The 16274-nt window shown below is 41.4% G+C and overlaps 1 protein-coding gene across 2 annotated transcripts in view; it reads right to left on the bottom strand.

Moving 5' to 3' along the window:
• Positions 1-16274, bottom strand: part of Ugp2 (UDP-glucose pyrophosphorylase 2) — a 59404-nt gene that overhangs the window by 13373 nt on the left and 29757 nt on the right. The window lies entirely within an intron of this gene.

Here is a 16274-nt window from a genome sequence, read left to right on the forward strand (position 1 = left end):
TATAACAAGAATGAAAGCATTTTAAAAAATCAAAATGCATTTCCTATCCATCTGTGACATTTTTGTTATTCTGCTTTAATAGGATAAGCCCTCAAATGGCCTCTTCCATCACAGTACAAGACAGATAACATGAGGAGACTGAAAACTTGAGCCAACAGTGGTTACTCTGTAAACGTCTGCTGTTATCTGTCCTGTGACCTGTAAACATGTCCTTGTCTGAAGGCATTTTGATTGGGACAGGAAGGAATTGATGGGCTCACCTCCTGTGATCTTGGCCTTGGAGACCAACATCTCCCTGTGTGTGATGGACCAACTTAATACATAATTCTTGTTCATAGATCTTTCTACAAAATACTCCTTTGTAACATAGTTCTTCTTAACTGCCAAGTGTGGATGAAGACTCTTCTACTCGAAAAGGTAGAAGGAAAGGAGGGGGGACTTGGGGAAACAGGAGGATCGGGATAAAGGAAGGTTGGATAGGGGAGCACGGAACCCCATTTCTTAGTTAAAGGACCCACTTTAGGATGGGCAGGAGACTTGACCCTAGAGGGGCTCCCAGGTGCCCAAGCTGAGGCCCCCAGTTAGTTCCTTGGGCAGCTGAGGATAGGGAACCTGAAATGTCCCTATCCTAGAGCAATACTGACGAATATCATGCATATCATCCTAGAACCTTCATCTGGCGATGGATGGAGATAGAGACAGAGACCCACACTGGAACACTGGATAGAGCTCCCAAGGTCCCAAGGAGGAGCAGAAGGAGGGAGAACATGAGCAAAGAAGTCGGGACCACGAGGGGTGCACCCACCCACTGAGACAGTGGAGCTGATATACTGGGAGCTCACCAAGGCCAGCTGGACTGTTACCAAAAAAAGCATGGGATAAAACTGGACTCTCTGAACATGACGAACAATGAGGGCTGATGAGACGCCAAGGACAATGGCACGCGGTTTTGATCCAACGCAATGTACTGGCTTGGTGGGAGCCTAGCCAGTCTGGATGTTCACCTTCCTCGATATGGACGGAGGGGGGAGGACCTAGGACTTACCACAGGGCAGGGAACCCTGACTGCTCTTTGGACTGGAGAGGGAGGGGGAGAAAAGTGGGGGGAAAGGGAGAGGGGTGGGAGGAGGGGGAGAAGAATGGGAGGAGGGGGAGGGAAATGGGAGGCTGGGAGGAGGTGGAAATTTGTTTTTTTTTTCTTTCTTTTCTTTATTCTCCTTTTATCAATAAAAAAGGAAAAAATAAAATATAGAATATGAAAAAAAAATAAAGTAGCTTGAAATTATAAAAAAAAAAAGACTCTTCTACTCGATGTAAACACTAAGAACACAAAGAGCTCTTCTTCCCACTGAGAACCCTTGCTATGCCCCATTCTGAATGACTTGTTAGTGTGGCAGGACTGTTGCTGTCCTTGTAAAGGTAGCTGAATTCCCATTCATGAGCCAAAAGAAAGGCTTGCGACAAAAGCACTGAAGAGGCTTACAGGCGCTCTAAAGAAGAAAAAGTCCCAAATTTAAGTGTTACACCATTAAAAAAGAAGACTAGATGACAGAGACAGGACCTTTGTGCCCTTATGTGACAGGGTAGTTTATAATCCTTTCAAATACAGCTGTTGAGATCAACCAGTAAGTAAGAGGATGCTACTATGACACAATGGCTTCAAGTAGTCTATTCTGTTAGGAGGTTATGTAACATATACACACATAATACACACACACACAAACACACACATATATATGCTCTAAAAAGTTAATTATTTTCCAATTATTTTGCAAAAGCCAGGAACTTCCATTTAGCAGGTACTTTCACTTCCCACATCAAGAACTTAGCTGAAAATCCACTTGTTACATTCACTTTAGGTAAAACTGATACCTCAGAAATATTACTTAATGCTCTGGACATGTATTTTAGAAAAATAGAATACATAAAAGCAATTTTCCCCCAACACAGTGAGTTAGGCCTGTTTTCCAATTCTACCTTAAAATTTTAATTGTGAAACATTATGTATGTAGCCTATAGATGAACAACTGGAAGAATGAAATGTAAAAAGCATACAGCAATAACTCGGGAACCTCCATGTCCCCAACGCTGACCACATTCTCCCTCCACCTTCCCCGTTAAGCATCGTATGAGCTCCTACTCTCTCACTGCAGTTTCACCATGGATAGCACTTATTTTTCTCTAAACTTATGAATATAGTTGAATCATACTATAAAATAGGTGCACCATCAGAACGAAACGTACTGTGATATGGTTTTCACATATCTGAACATTCTAATGCATAAAGACACAAATATCTAGATGTAAGGGACAGTAAAAAGATTCCATGTAATGAGCTGGAGCAATGGCTCAGCAAGTGGTCAAGAGTACTTCCTGCTCCTCCAAAGGGCATGCATTCAATTCTCAAATTCTTAGCACCCATATCAAGTGGCTCACAACTACCTGTAACTCCAACTTCAGAGGATCCAATACTCTCTTCTGGCCTCACTGGGCAGCAACATACACACAGGCATACAAAGGCACACACACAGAAAATCACGGTTGAAGTAGAATGTTTAAAAGGAAAAAAAATTACAGTTAATGATTTCATGTACAATAATGTTTTCAAATATTTAAGTTAAACTTGGAAGCAGAATAAAACAAAAATTCAATGTATAAACAAGTAAGATGTCGTTAAGAAAATATAATTTATACTTTTAGCTGATAGCTCTTGAAATGCAGTTAATAATAATGCCAGGAAGGATAACAGAATTTGGATCACATCTTAATTCTATATGCTAAGGAATTTTTTGGTACATCAACATTCCTATCAAATAAAAAATTTAATTCCCCTAAGGTCCATTTTCTTCAAGAATGGATGCTAAAGGAATTTTATTTATAATGAAATTTGAAAGATGGAACCAAACACCAATCTCACTGACAATTTTTCCAGGAGGAAAAACAAAAACAAAACGAAAAACCACAACTTCAAAATTATGATGTTCATGACAAATAATCTCTGTTCCATATGTCATCAAGTTTGTGAATTAAAATATTTAGAGATAAGCGTTGCCGATATTCTTTACAGTAATTAAACTTGAAAATGCTACACGGGGTGCAGCACTGCACTTCTGTAACCCCAGCACTCAGCAGGCAGGAGGACTGCAAGGGGCAGCACCAGAGTGAGGCTAGTAGAATGTTCGGAAGACGGAACTAGGGCACAAGGGGTTAAACGGGTAGGAAGTGCAGGGGGAGAGGGCAGAGAAGGGAGTGTGGGTAATCAAACCAGATATGAAAAGGCACTAAAGAAATCAGATACATGGGAGACTAATTTATAAAAAAAAGTTTTAAGCTCGGGGGCATGGGAACTCAAAACTCAAGGCAAAAAAAGGAAAAAAAAGTTAATATTCACCGCCTGGGGTTTTCTATGAAGGGTTATGTACTAAATTAGTATCAGTGATACCTAGCTGTCTTAGGAAATCTGACTCTTAAAGAAGAAAAGGTCCTACCGAGGAATCTGTTTATAAAGGAAAGAATCTGAGAAGAGCCATTAAACAGCAAGGAAGAAGAAATTCAAACAGCGATGAATTGGGAAGAAACGCCAGGAGCGTTTGAAGTTATTCTGCTGCTGGAAACCACCAATGGAGGTGGTCTGTGAGTTAGCTTCATGATTTACCCCACCCTAAACTCCTTACCCCACAGAGACACACAGCACACTGACACACAGGACACAGACAAGGGGGGGGTGCTATGCAACCAACCCAAAGACAGATGAATCTAGTAACTATTTGATTCCAAGAAGCCAGGATATTTTTGTCTAGAGTTTATTGCCGGTTTTAAGTTATTCGTTTATTAGGGAGTAAGCAGAGATTCATGTCATATAAATCATCCTGTACACAACAAAAGTGCCCTGTCCATGAGTGTCCACACCCTCCACCACAGGACCTCACCAAGCAACCCCACAGAGCTTAGTTTAGTTCAACAAGCCAGGGGTGTGGAGGTGGAGGTGGTGGAGGTGGTGTTGGTGTCAGTGCTGGAACACTGCTCAGCAGCAGCTGGTCACACACTGGACACACCCAGTCATAGCACCATTTTTAGACCCTTGACATCTAAATTCCTCAGTAGGATCCTTTTCAGATTCACTAAGATGGGTTGGTATCACTGACAGTACCATATAAAGAGTGCTGGCTCCTGGACATCTGCAGAAGGTAGGCGGAGTCTATATAACTTAGGACACAGAACTTCACAGAACATGGTCTCCTGTGCTTCCTCGAGAAAATACACACATATACTGAGATACAATGGGTGGTCTCAGGATACAACAGCCGAAATGTGATTCACACTGAATTCCTGGTGTCAAGGACTAAGAGTGACCAGGTTTGAGCTTTCAGTCCTAATTGTTAGGTCTCACTCAGTACCTGTGGAAGTAGTTACAGAAGAGATTTTTGTCCCTTATCATCAACAAAAGGCTGGAATGTAAGGCCTCAAACCCAGGACAAATCTCACTCGATACCTGTGGCTCCTCCCAGCACTCCTCACCAGGCTCTTACCCTAAACCTCTCTCCCCCAGGCGCTGGGCTCCCACCCCATCCCAACTCCCCAGGTCTGATCCCTGTATCACTCAGTCATTTTGGTTACACTGGTCTCTTAGCCCGGGCCGCCTTTCTTGGTTAATGGCTCTTCTCTTGTTCTCCTCTCATAGCCATGTTCAGCCTGGACTCTTCCCTCTACCTGCTTTCTCCCCTCTATCTACAATAAAAAAAATCTTCTCCATGTCCTTTTATTTCCTTTGAGCATTCACTCACTGATCACTCTGCTTCCCTGTTTTCCCCCAGACAGAACAGAATTCAGTGCTCTAAGATCTCTACTGCAGCTAAGCACATGATGGAGGGAATGTTCGGGAACGGCCAGGCCACGCATAGTCTCATCTTTCTGTTCAAACACCTTCCTTAAAAGCAGCTAGCAATCCCCTACATAACGTGATTTTAAGAACATTTGCAGGGCAGTGGTGGCACATGCCTTTAATCCCAGCACTGGGGAGGCAGAGGTAGGTGGATCTCTGGGAGTTTGAGGCCAGCCTGGACTGTAAGAGCTAGTTCCAAGACAGGCTCTAAAGCAACACAGAGAAACCCTGTCTCAAAAAACAAACAAGCAAAAAGAACATTTGCCTTCTAGGATGTCAACCTAGTCATTTTACAGAAATGGAAAGATCTTTTTAAAACTGTTTGCCATGATCTGTATCTTGCCAACTCTGCTCACAACTTAGTTTCCAGTTAGAAGAAAAGCCAAATTCAGCACACAGTCATGGACACACTGTTCCTGTTCGAAAAAGTGTAACCCAGTTCTGGATAGCGTGTTCCATTTCTAACGTAAGTGCCAAATGCGCAAAGCAAGGCAGCACTACCCACTGTTATGGTTCACAAGGGGATGATTATTGCAAAGTGAGCCACTTTTTTTTTTTTGAGAAAAAGAATTTGCTGGAGAGAAAATGGTGTAAAAAGTCAAACAAATCAGGATGTTCCACATAAAGAGCACGCATTTTAAGAACTTTCACTGAGTCCTCCTCATGCAGTGTTTTGTGGCAAGTTCCATGATAGTCACTTTCATATACTGTCTTTTCATTTCATACCTCTGAAGGGAAAGGCCAGAATCATCTGGGCTATTTTCTGTAGCAAGTAAAAAAAAAATCATACATAGATGATTTTTTTTTGTGGAAAATCTGCTAAATCTTGTACTTTCCCTATTATTACAGTTATTAACTAACTTTCAAGTTCATTAACACTGTCGGCCACCCTAATGAACTCAACTCTAGTTCACAGAGCAAATAAGTCACTGACTTCCTGCTGCCACATCCTGCACATCATCTCCAAGACTCCATTTCATCCTCAGTCTCCCCATCGCTTCCTCCCGTCTCTGGGTGTGACTCTACAAACACCTCTACTTTCTCTAGTCTTTCTCAACTCCGGTTTTCTCCTTTAGCACAGCACTGCCTGCTCTTAACACGAATGAAGCCAGTAACATCTTAATTGCTAGGTCTTATCAATAACACCAAACACTATCAGGTGCATTTGACACAACTGATTACTCCCTAAGTCCTAAAATGCCCACTTCCGGTTGGCTTCTGAAACACTATACTATCTTTTCCTTGCCATTCTGCTTGCTCCTTACCAAGATCATTCTAAGTAGACCTCCTCTTCCTACACCGTTGGCTTCAAAGCCACAGCTATCATTCCCGTCCTTATCCATCAAGACACCCAGTTGCTCAATGGGTCTATTCAGCCTCATCACCTCTGACCTGTGTTGCCAGTGCTATAGTGGTCTCCTTAACTCCATATAATCCATTTTTCATTTCTCAATTTTTTTTGTTTTGTTTTTTGAGACAGGGTTTTGTTTCTCTGTAGCTTTGGAGCCTGTCCTGGAACTAGCTCTTGTAGACCAGGCTGGCCTCGAACTCACAGAGATCCTCTGCCTTCCAAGATGCCTCTGCCTTCCAAGATGCCTCTGCCTTCCAAGTGCTGGGATTAAAGGCGTGCACCACCACCGCCCAGTCCTCTCAATTAATTTTTAAAAAAATTTCAGCATGTGTCCTCGCTAGTATTTATGTCAACTCGACACAAGCAGAAGTCATTTGAGAGGAGGGAACCTCAATTAAGAAAATGTCTCTGTAAGATCTGGCTGTAGGCAAGCCTGTAGGGCACTTTCCTAATGATTGATGGGGAGGACCTGGTCCATTGTGGGTGGTGCCATCCCTGGGCTGGTGGTCCTGGGTTCTATAAGAAAGCAGGCTGCATAAGCCATGTGGGACAAAACAAACGGTGCCACTCCAATTCCTTTCTATCAGTTCCTGCCTCCAGGTTCCTGCCTTGTGTTCTGCCAACTTCTTTTCATGAAGAACTCTGATAACTGTGATATCGAAAGTGTAATTAAAAGCCAGGCAGTGGTGGCACATGCCTTTAATCCCAGCACTCATTGCAGCATTAACCAATGACAGCATTAGTATGGCATGCAAGATCATTAGCTGTCAAGTTCAATATCATTCTTTCCTTTTCCCTTTATCATTCAAACTTTTTACTGGGCACTCATTCTGTTACCCAGAGTAAGAGTGTATTTCCCAACCTCCCTTGCAGCTGCTTATGCCAAAGTTCAGGTCAAATGATGAACTTGAAATGAACTGGCAGCTGTTTTAGGAAAGAACAGGGGGCACTGCCCACCCCCCTCCCTCCTTGCCTGCCTGTCACCTGGAATAGTGACATAACTGCAGCTCTTTCTTGTGACCACTTGGGACAATAAGGGCATATGCTACAGATGACAAGGCAGTAAGCTAGAGAAACCCAGGTTCCCAATACCACCAAGCTATACTACCTCTCCAGATTCATTGTTTTTGGTTCACATTACAAAATTCCAAACCAATCCTAATGGGAAGACAAAGACTGTAAGGTGCTTTAAGCCTCTCTTCTACTCCACCACCGTACTTTCCTCAAGGAGCATGAGCTCCGGGTTCTCTCACGTACTGTTACTGTCTTGTTTACATGCCTCTGCATTTACCCTTGGGTATCCTTTCTTCATTCTCGACATTCCATATTCAGACCCATAGTCTCTAGGTGTATGAACTAATCACACGTCCTTATGAAGACCAGAGGTTAATAGTCCCTATTTCAAAAAAGTTCACTCCCTACCAAACTAAAAACCCTTAGAATATATTGCAACACTAGAAATGATATTTCAAAACATAAAATAATCTTGTGGGATATCATTTTTTCCAGTAATAAATAACATACAACTCCTCCCCAAGGCCAAAAAGTCCAAACTTTAATTCCCACCAAACTAAACTTCAATGAGAAAGCTTTGTTGGGCTTGATGTGGACTGAAGTGACCATCAGCATGCCATTTTTAGCTGCATTCCATCTGAATTTTCTTCTCAGTGACACACACTGAAGATCCAAGCTCTCTATGCTTCTGACAGCTTGTTCTATCTTGTGTTGAGAATACCAGAAAGTTTCAGTACCTTGAGAGCTGGATGCCTCATGTGTCTTCAAGTTAGATTCAGTCATCTTCAATTCAATGCAAGGCTCAGAGTCCACAGAGAATTTCTGGAACCCACTCCCTTAAGTCATCCTCTGACAGACACACAGATGCAGTGGCATACACACTCATTCACATACACACAAAATAAGTAAGTGTGGAACGACAGCAAGCATGTGTTGAGCCTTTATCAGAAGGCCTGTTATAAAAAAGCACCTGTACATGCACTGTTACTGAAAACAGACCCGAAGCAAGCAAACGAGCCACCTAATGTTACAAGGTAAGAACTAATGAAGTTAGGATTTAAATATTTAGAATCTGTTGTTTTTTTAATTTCACTGGCATTACTGCTGAACTAGAAAAAAAGTGTTGTATGTACTGAAGAGAAATCAGTTCAGTCTGTGTATGTAGACGGCCTGGTTAATGACAACATTTCAGTGATTATACTGAGCACGATGTAGTTTCTTAAATATACACTGACATACATGACTGCCTCATCCTGGCCCACTGGAAAGCAATTCTGTGAGTGGACTTCAATGCTTAGGTACTGCTTAGTAACTACTGAATAAATATCCGTTAAATTCATTTCTGGAAGCCCTAAAAAAATGGTTTTTAGCTTTAAGAGAAGAAGAGTGTACTCTACTCAAAGATAGAGAAATGAAGATAAAGCCATATGTTAAAGCATCTTCAAGCTACCCTCCAACACAGCAACTGGTGTTTGTCCTACGACATAGATAGTGGTTAAGAGTATAGAGGCTCTGGCAGATCGAGGCCTAATTTCTGGCTTACAAACTCAGGAAATCTAGGTGGTTATCAACCCCTCGCTACTTCTAAGCCTATCATATAAAGGGATAACAGGAAGCACATGTAAAAAGCTGAGAGCAACACTTATATTAATGTGAAGGTTCTGTTTGTGACTATAGTTATTACCATACTTGTTTATAAGCTCAGAGAGTACATCCCATAGTGTGCTCAGAGACGAAGGAAGGGCTTCTTTAATATTACCATAGGATGCCAAAGAATCAGACCTTTGGAGTCTGAAAACCTATTTAGTTTACAACTAGACTCTCTTTCCTAAGCAAATTATTCTGAACTTTAATTTCCTCTTTTGCAAGATAAGTATTTTTTTCTGAAGCAGGAGAGAAAAATGCAAGATTTAGAGGTCATAAGAAGTCACCTGCCTGTTATCTATTTTTCTTTTCCTGCTGAGTAAGTTAATCAAAGAACTTCAATTGATAAAGTTAAAATTGCCTACAGAGATAATCTGTATTTTCCTAAATATGTTTCAAACAAGGATATTAAAATCAATAAATGTACACCAAAAAAGCACAAGAAACTTTGTTTTACTTAGTGCCAAAATGTTTCTGACCTTGATTTGTACTTATTAGTACTCTTCTTATTCCTAAAACTAAACAATAAACTTCAGAAAACCATCTTAGTTTCATTCACAATAAGAAATCCTTTAAGCAAAATATGTAAGCCAATTCAAGTATTTTCACTTAAAAATTTAAGTTTTGCTTAATTTTAAAACCTTGTTGTAAATTACATTTATTAATAAATGTAACATGCAAGGTCTAAGTGTGGTGGTTTGAATAAGAATGGTCCCCACAGGCTCACATATTTGAATGTTTAGGCATCAGAGAATGACACTACTTGGGAGGGATTAGGTATGGCTTTATTGGAGTAGGTTTGGCCTTATTAGAGGAAGTGTGTCACTGGAGGTTGGCTTTGAGGCTTCAAAAACCCAAGCCAGGCCCAGTACCCCTCCCTCCCTACTGCCTGTGGATCCAGATGCAGAATTTTCAGTTTCTTTTCCAGGACCATGTCTCTCTGCATGTCATGCTCAGGAAACTATAAGCAAGCCACAATTAAATGGTTTTCTTTATGAGTTGCCATGGTCATGGTGTCCCTTCACAGCAACAGAACACTGACTAGGACAGTGGTCAGAAAGATCACAGAAGACCCTCAAATAATGAAAACCCTTGCTATTCCTTCGTGGTTGTCCAGCAGAACTAGATGGTAAGGCCCTACTGATGAAGACATCATCCATTTTGGCTGCATGAACCAGAACTGATCTTCCTCCTTGACAGCTAGCTTTCTCCGTGCCGAAGGTGCTGGGCAGAATGCTGGAGATCTTATCTGTTAACTCTGAACTGCGGTATCAACCTGCCAGGAGCAGCGTGACTGCTAAAGGGTGACCAAGACTCTGGTTCTACAGCAGGGAATCCATATCTGGTGCAGTAAAACTGCTAAAAACCTATAGCTAGGGAGGTCAGAGGGCACGGATGGGCTATGACTTAACTCTACTGTTTGGCTAAACTGAAATAACGTGGATCTTCTACATATACAATTACCTCTAAGTTTCAGTCAGAGAAACATCTCTTTCAGTCAACTGTGGTGCATGAACAAACTTATTGTTATAGAAGATCCCGAGAACAGTGATGGCTGAGTGTTCAGCCTTAAACAAGATGTTATACCATTTCTTCCAAGGTTCAGGGAATAACTAGAAGAGGAGATGGTGGAAAGAATCTAAGAACTGGAAGACAGAGTGAAGGGTTTCAAAATGCTCCTACTGGACAATACCCAGCCAGTTAAGTACAAACTTTTTTTTGTGTGTGTGGCTTTTCTGAGACAGGGTTTCTTATTATCTTTGGGTCGCAACACAAACCCAAAAGCTATGACTGTGGGAATGGGACAGGTGTATGTAGGATGTTGAAAGGAGTGACAGTACATGACCAGAATGCATTTTACACATGTGTAAAACTGTTAAAGAATGAAAGAAAGGAAGGAAGGAAGGAAGGAAGGAAGGAAGGAAGGAAGGAAGGAAGGAAGGAAGGAAGAAAGAAGGAGGAAAGAAAAAATGGAGGAATGTAGGTAATTTAGAAAGCCACAGGATACATACTGCCATTGTAAAGACACTTCGGTGCAACTCTTTCTCCAGAAACCCATCTTTATCTTGGGATTGTGTAATGTCCTTTTCCCACATGGGTCTGTCAAATACTTAATGAAATAACTTGACTTCATTCTGGTTCTTCCTGAAAGTAGCACAGTCAAGGATCTGATGGCTGTGTTAGGCTGTCTTCCGACTGCCTCTGAAGTTCTCTAGGTTAGTTTTTACATTAAATGATATCAGAAACACAAAAGACTCAGTACAATGCTTGACATAGAGCACAAATCACTAGCATAATCATTATCTATGGAACACAGAGCTTTGCATACAAATTAAACTTCTTAAATGAAAAACACTGGAGGTAGCTGAATAAGCTGAAAATGGAAGCCTTGGCTACTTGTGTAAGGCCCTGGTTTGAGCCCTACCAGGGCAAATAAGTAAACTGGAGACTAACATTTGGCTTAGCTGAAAATAAAAAACAAAACAAACACCTTTGAAATGGTATTTCATGCTCTCCTGATACAAGAGAACATGTCCTAATTCTCCAAGAGCTTTAGGGCTCTTGGTACCATGAAGACAACTGTCTTAAACAAGGCTTTTTGTAATAATAACCCCATTCAGGGCCTGCTTCCACATTTAATCTAGTCACAAGGACCCTCTGACATAGCCATGTTTCTTCTTTTGATTTGTTCTCAACCTTGAAAAAGAATTCTGTCAGTACTTTTTCATCTTGTGCTCTTTGTGACTCAGAGGCCTTAAAAGGGAATACAGACAACAAAAATTAGCTTACATAGCTCAATTATCTTCCTAGTTAAAAACAAAGTGGGTCTTTAAAACTTTTCCCTAAGTCAAACTGTTCTAAAATTGATTATTTAAAAACACATTGTAGCCAGGTGATAGTGGCACACACATTTAATCCCTGTACTTCGGAGACAGAGGCAAATGGATCTCTGTGAGTTCAAGGCCAGCCTGGTCCACAGAGTGAGTTCCAGGTCAGCCAGGGATATATCACAAAAAGCAAAACCTGTTATACATTGCTCAATTCAGTTTTACACTACATTGAGTCCTACTGTCGACACCTTCCCAACTCTCACACCTACTGCCAGCCTATTAAAAATGGGAACAATTTCAAAATCCTGAAAAGATGTAAAATCCCTATATATTTTAAACCTAGTAAACTACAGATGAGATGATAAAAGAACTGGAAGAAAACCAGAATGACAAAACTAAAATTAAATAAAAAGCAACGCTTTACAGATGGCAAGGTCCTAGAAAGCAGAAAGGTAAACATGAAGGAAAACCCAATTCCCTATACCTTACTAACTCTCAAATTTGTATAGAAATTCTAAGGGATTAAAAGACTTCCAAATATTTTTAACTAGAAAACTTAACAGTTACACATACAGATGGTAAATAAAAATCATTTAAATATGGCGAACAGGTATATTCATCACCTTTTTATAGATGTCAAACAGAGCTAAGGTCATAAAATTAGTCAACTATGTGAGGCCTCTGGCTCATATCCTTACCAGGGAGGGTGGCTGTTTACAAAGAACATTCCTCTTGAGTATGAATTAGAAAAGACAAAGTCAGGCCATTAAGGAAGCTGGAAAGAGAATACCTGGAAGGACCACTTTCTTGAGTCAGAATCGACTAGCTCTTTACTAAAGTCACCTTGCCTCTCCCACCTCACACCAACCGTTAGCCTACCAGTGAAGAAGGGATTTAGAGTAACTATATGATCCTATAAATTCTCTGACAAAGTGGCACCTGAAACATGGCTCAGCTTACACTGTACATTACCTTTAAACTGAATTATTAAATAACAACTAACTAAAGCATGCAGGTTCACTGTCAATTTAATTATATAATTCACATCGTGGAAGCAGGCCTGAAAAAATACGGAGATGGAGCAAAAGGAAACAGAAAGAGCCTACAGAAAGAGTTCTATGGAAAACTAAGGGACAAATATGTGTACATGACCAACAGCTAAGACAGTGGTTCTCAACCCTTCTAATGCTGTGGCCCTTTACTACAGTCAGTTCTTCATGTTGTGGTAACTCCCAAGCATAAAATTATTTTCATTGCTATTTCATAACTAACTTTGCTACTGTTATGAATCATAATGTAAATGTCTGTGTTTTCTTATAGTTTTAGGCAACCCCTGTGAAAGGGTAGTACAATACCCACCCCAATGGGGCCATGACCCACAGTTGAGAACCACTGAGCTATTAAGAAAAGCCAAGTAATATAAAAGGGAGATTGGAGACTAGGGAAGCCAACCTATTCCCTAGGAACAGCCTGGATAAAGGAAAAAGTGCAAGATACAGTCGATGTAGCGTCTGTTCAAGAAGAGATAAAATTAGAACCAGAGGCCTATAGAAAATCTCATTTAAAAAGGACACAAAAGGGGCACACTCATCCATTGCTGGTGGGAATGCAAACTTGTGCAACCACTTTGGAAAGCAGTGTGGCAGTTTCTCAGGAAATTCGGGATCAACCTGCCCCAGGACCCAGCAATACCACTCTTGGGAATATACCCAAGAGATGCCCTATCATATTACAAAAGCATTTGTTCAACTATGTTCATAGCAGCATTATTTGTAATAGCCAGAACCTGGAAACAACCTAGATGTCCTTCAATGGAAGAATGGATGAAGAAAGTGTGGAATAAATACACATTAGAGTACTACTCAGCGGTTAAAAACAATGACTTCTCGAATTTTGCATGCAAATGGATGGAAATAGAAAACACTATCCTGAGTGAGGTGTCCCAGACCCAAAAAGATGAACATGGGATGTACTCACTCATAATTGGTTTCTAGCCATAAATAAACGACATTGAGTCTATAATTTGTGATCCTAAAGAAGCTAAATAAGAAGGTGAACCCAAAGAAAAACATATAGTTATCCTCCTGGATATGGGAAGTAGACAAGATTGCAGAGCAAAAATTGGGATCTTGGGGGTGGCGTGGGATAGGGGTAAGGGGAGATGGGGAGAGAAATGTGAGAAGGGGAGGATGGGGGGAACTTGGGAAATTGGGACGGTTGGGATAAATAAAGGAAGGATGGATATGGGAGCAGGGAAGCATATATCTTAATTAAGGGATCCAGCTTAGGGTGGGCAAGAGACCTGAACCTAGAGGGACTCCCAGGTGCCCAGGGGGATGTCCCCAGTTAGTGCCTTGGGCAGCTGAGGATAAGGAACCTGAAATGGCCCTATCCTATAACCACACTGATGAATATCTTGCATATCACCATAGAACCTTCATCGGGCAATGGATGAAGATAGAGACAGAGACCCATATTGGAGCACCGGAATAAGCTCCCAAGGTCCCAATGAGGAGCAGACGGAGGGAGAACATGAGCAAGGAAGTCAGGACCGGGAGGGGTGCACCCGCCCACTGAGACAGAGGGACTGATCTATTGGGAGCTCACCAAGGCCAGCTGGACTGGGACTGAAAAAGCATGGGATAAAACCGGACTCTCTGAACAATGAGGACTGATGAGAAGCCAAAGACAATGGCACTGGGGTTTGATCCTACTTCATGTTCTGGCTTTGTGGGAGCCTAGCCAGTTTGGATGCTCACCTTCCTAGACCTAGATGGAGGGGGGAGGACCTTGGACTTTCTACCTGACTGCTCTTCGGTCTGGAGAGGGAGGGGGAAAGGAGTGGGCAGGGGGAGTGGAGTGGGAGGAAGGGGAGGGAAATGGGAGGATGGAAGGAGGCGGATTTTTTTTTCCAAGAAAAAATAAAAAAAAAAAAAGGACACAAAGGAAATCTGACAGTGATAGAAAAATTTTACATTATTTATTATGTTGGTAAATAACTATTCATTTGTCAAAACCCATAAAACGTACACTAAAAAGGGAGAAACACAGTACTTAGAAGTTGTACCTTAATAAATCTAACATTTTCAAAAGCTCTAAACAGCTAAGATGCTGAAAAACCTTACAATGCTTGACCAAGTTGCCAAATCTAATATAACTAAGTGAAGTATACAAGGACACATGATGTTTAAACTTGTTTGATGTTCTACCATTCCTGTCTTTCTTAAATGGAAATTACAGTTTGTGACACACTCTGACTGAACAGGAATGACAATGGAGGGTCAAAGAAACTCAGTTTCTGGTTTTTTTCCTGACTCAAGACACAGAGCAATGGACACATCTGCTACGACATGTCCACAAGAAGAACACCGTGTGAGTAATCTTATGCCCTGCTTTTGGATTCTTACTTTCACAGCTTTTATTCTTTTTGATTAGCCGTTTACTCCCAGAGAAGGCTGCCTCAAAATCACCCAAGGAGACCAGAAAGTCTTTCTGATACTCGCGCCAGTTACCTGCTTCTACAGCACCCTCTGGATTTCTTGTTGTGTCAGCTCTGCACTCAAGTTCTCACAAACGGGAGGGAAAATGCCGGATAGAGATCGACATTTGTTTTCGTAGTTCTAGAATATAGGTAGTGATGGTCAAGGAGGAAGCACCTGATAATCACTGCTTGAATAACACCCTAAGATAGCAGTTCCGTTTGTTCTTTTTTGAGACAAGATTTTACTATGTAACCCTTGCCGACCCGGAACTCACTATATAGGCTAGAGAAGTCTTGAACTTGTATAATCTACTGCCTCTGCCTTCTAAAAGCTGGGATTAAAGGAGTGAGCCGCCAGGTCTTCAAGAGACCATGATTTCCTCTGATAATGAGATATGACCGTCTACTACGAAAAAATACATATAACTTCAAGTGTTATTAGGACTTTTGATTCCCACAAAGATCTCCCAAGTTGAGGTGCTTAGTGTAAACTTCTGTTTTTATCTTGACTATAAAATGGGGCAAGTGGATATTCATCTGTACAAAACTGAAGGAAGCCCACACTCCCAAAAAAGAATTAGTAAGATTTCCCCCAAGAAACTTCAGGTTGAAAGGGTAAGAGATAGGTATGGGTTGCTCACTTTGCTTCACACAAACATCCTCCCAGTGTCAGCGGAAATTCCCTCATCATCTATTAGAGATGCAGACACAGGACAGAAGAACTGCAGAGCCATTTTTAGTTTTCAATTGTCTGTTAAACACTTCCTACATGAGATATACAATTAGGTAGCTGGACATGCTCCTCTGGAGATGACAAGCAGAAGCTAACTAGCCCAAGTAGTGAAAAAACTAGAGAGCCTATCTTAACAAGGTGGAAGGTAAAGATGAAGGCTGATGCTGGAGGTTGTCCTCTCACCTGCACAAGCAGGTGATCAAGTGCTCTCTGCCTCTCCTCTCTTTTCTTCTCTCTGCCCCCCCCAAACACACACACACACACACACACACACACAGAGAGAGAGAGAGAGAGAGAGAGAGAGAGAGAGAGAGAGAGAGAGAGAGAGATGTTAGTAG

The sequence above is a fragment of the Microtus pennsylvanicus genome, chromosome 12 (assembly GCF_037038515.1).
Source record: "Microtus pennsylvanicus isolate mMicPen1 chromosome 12, mMicPen1.hap1, whole genome shotgun sequence".
Lineage (NCBI taxonomy): Eukaryota > Metazoa > Chordata > Mammalia > Rodentia > Cricetidae > Microtus > Microtus pennsylvanicus.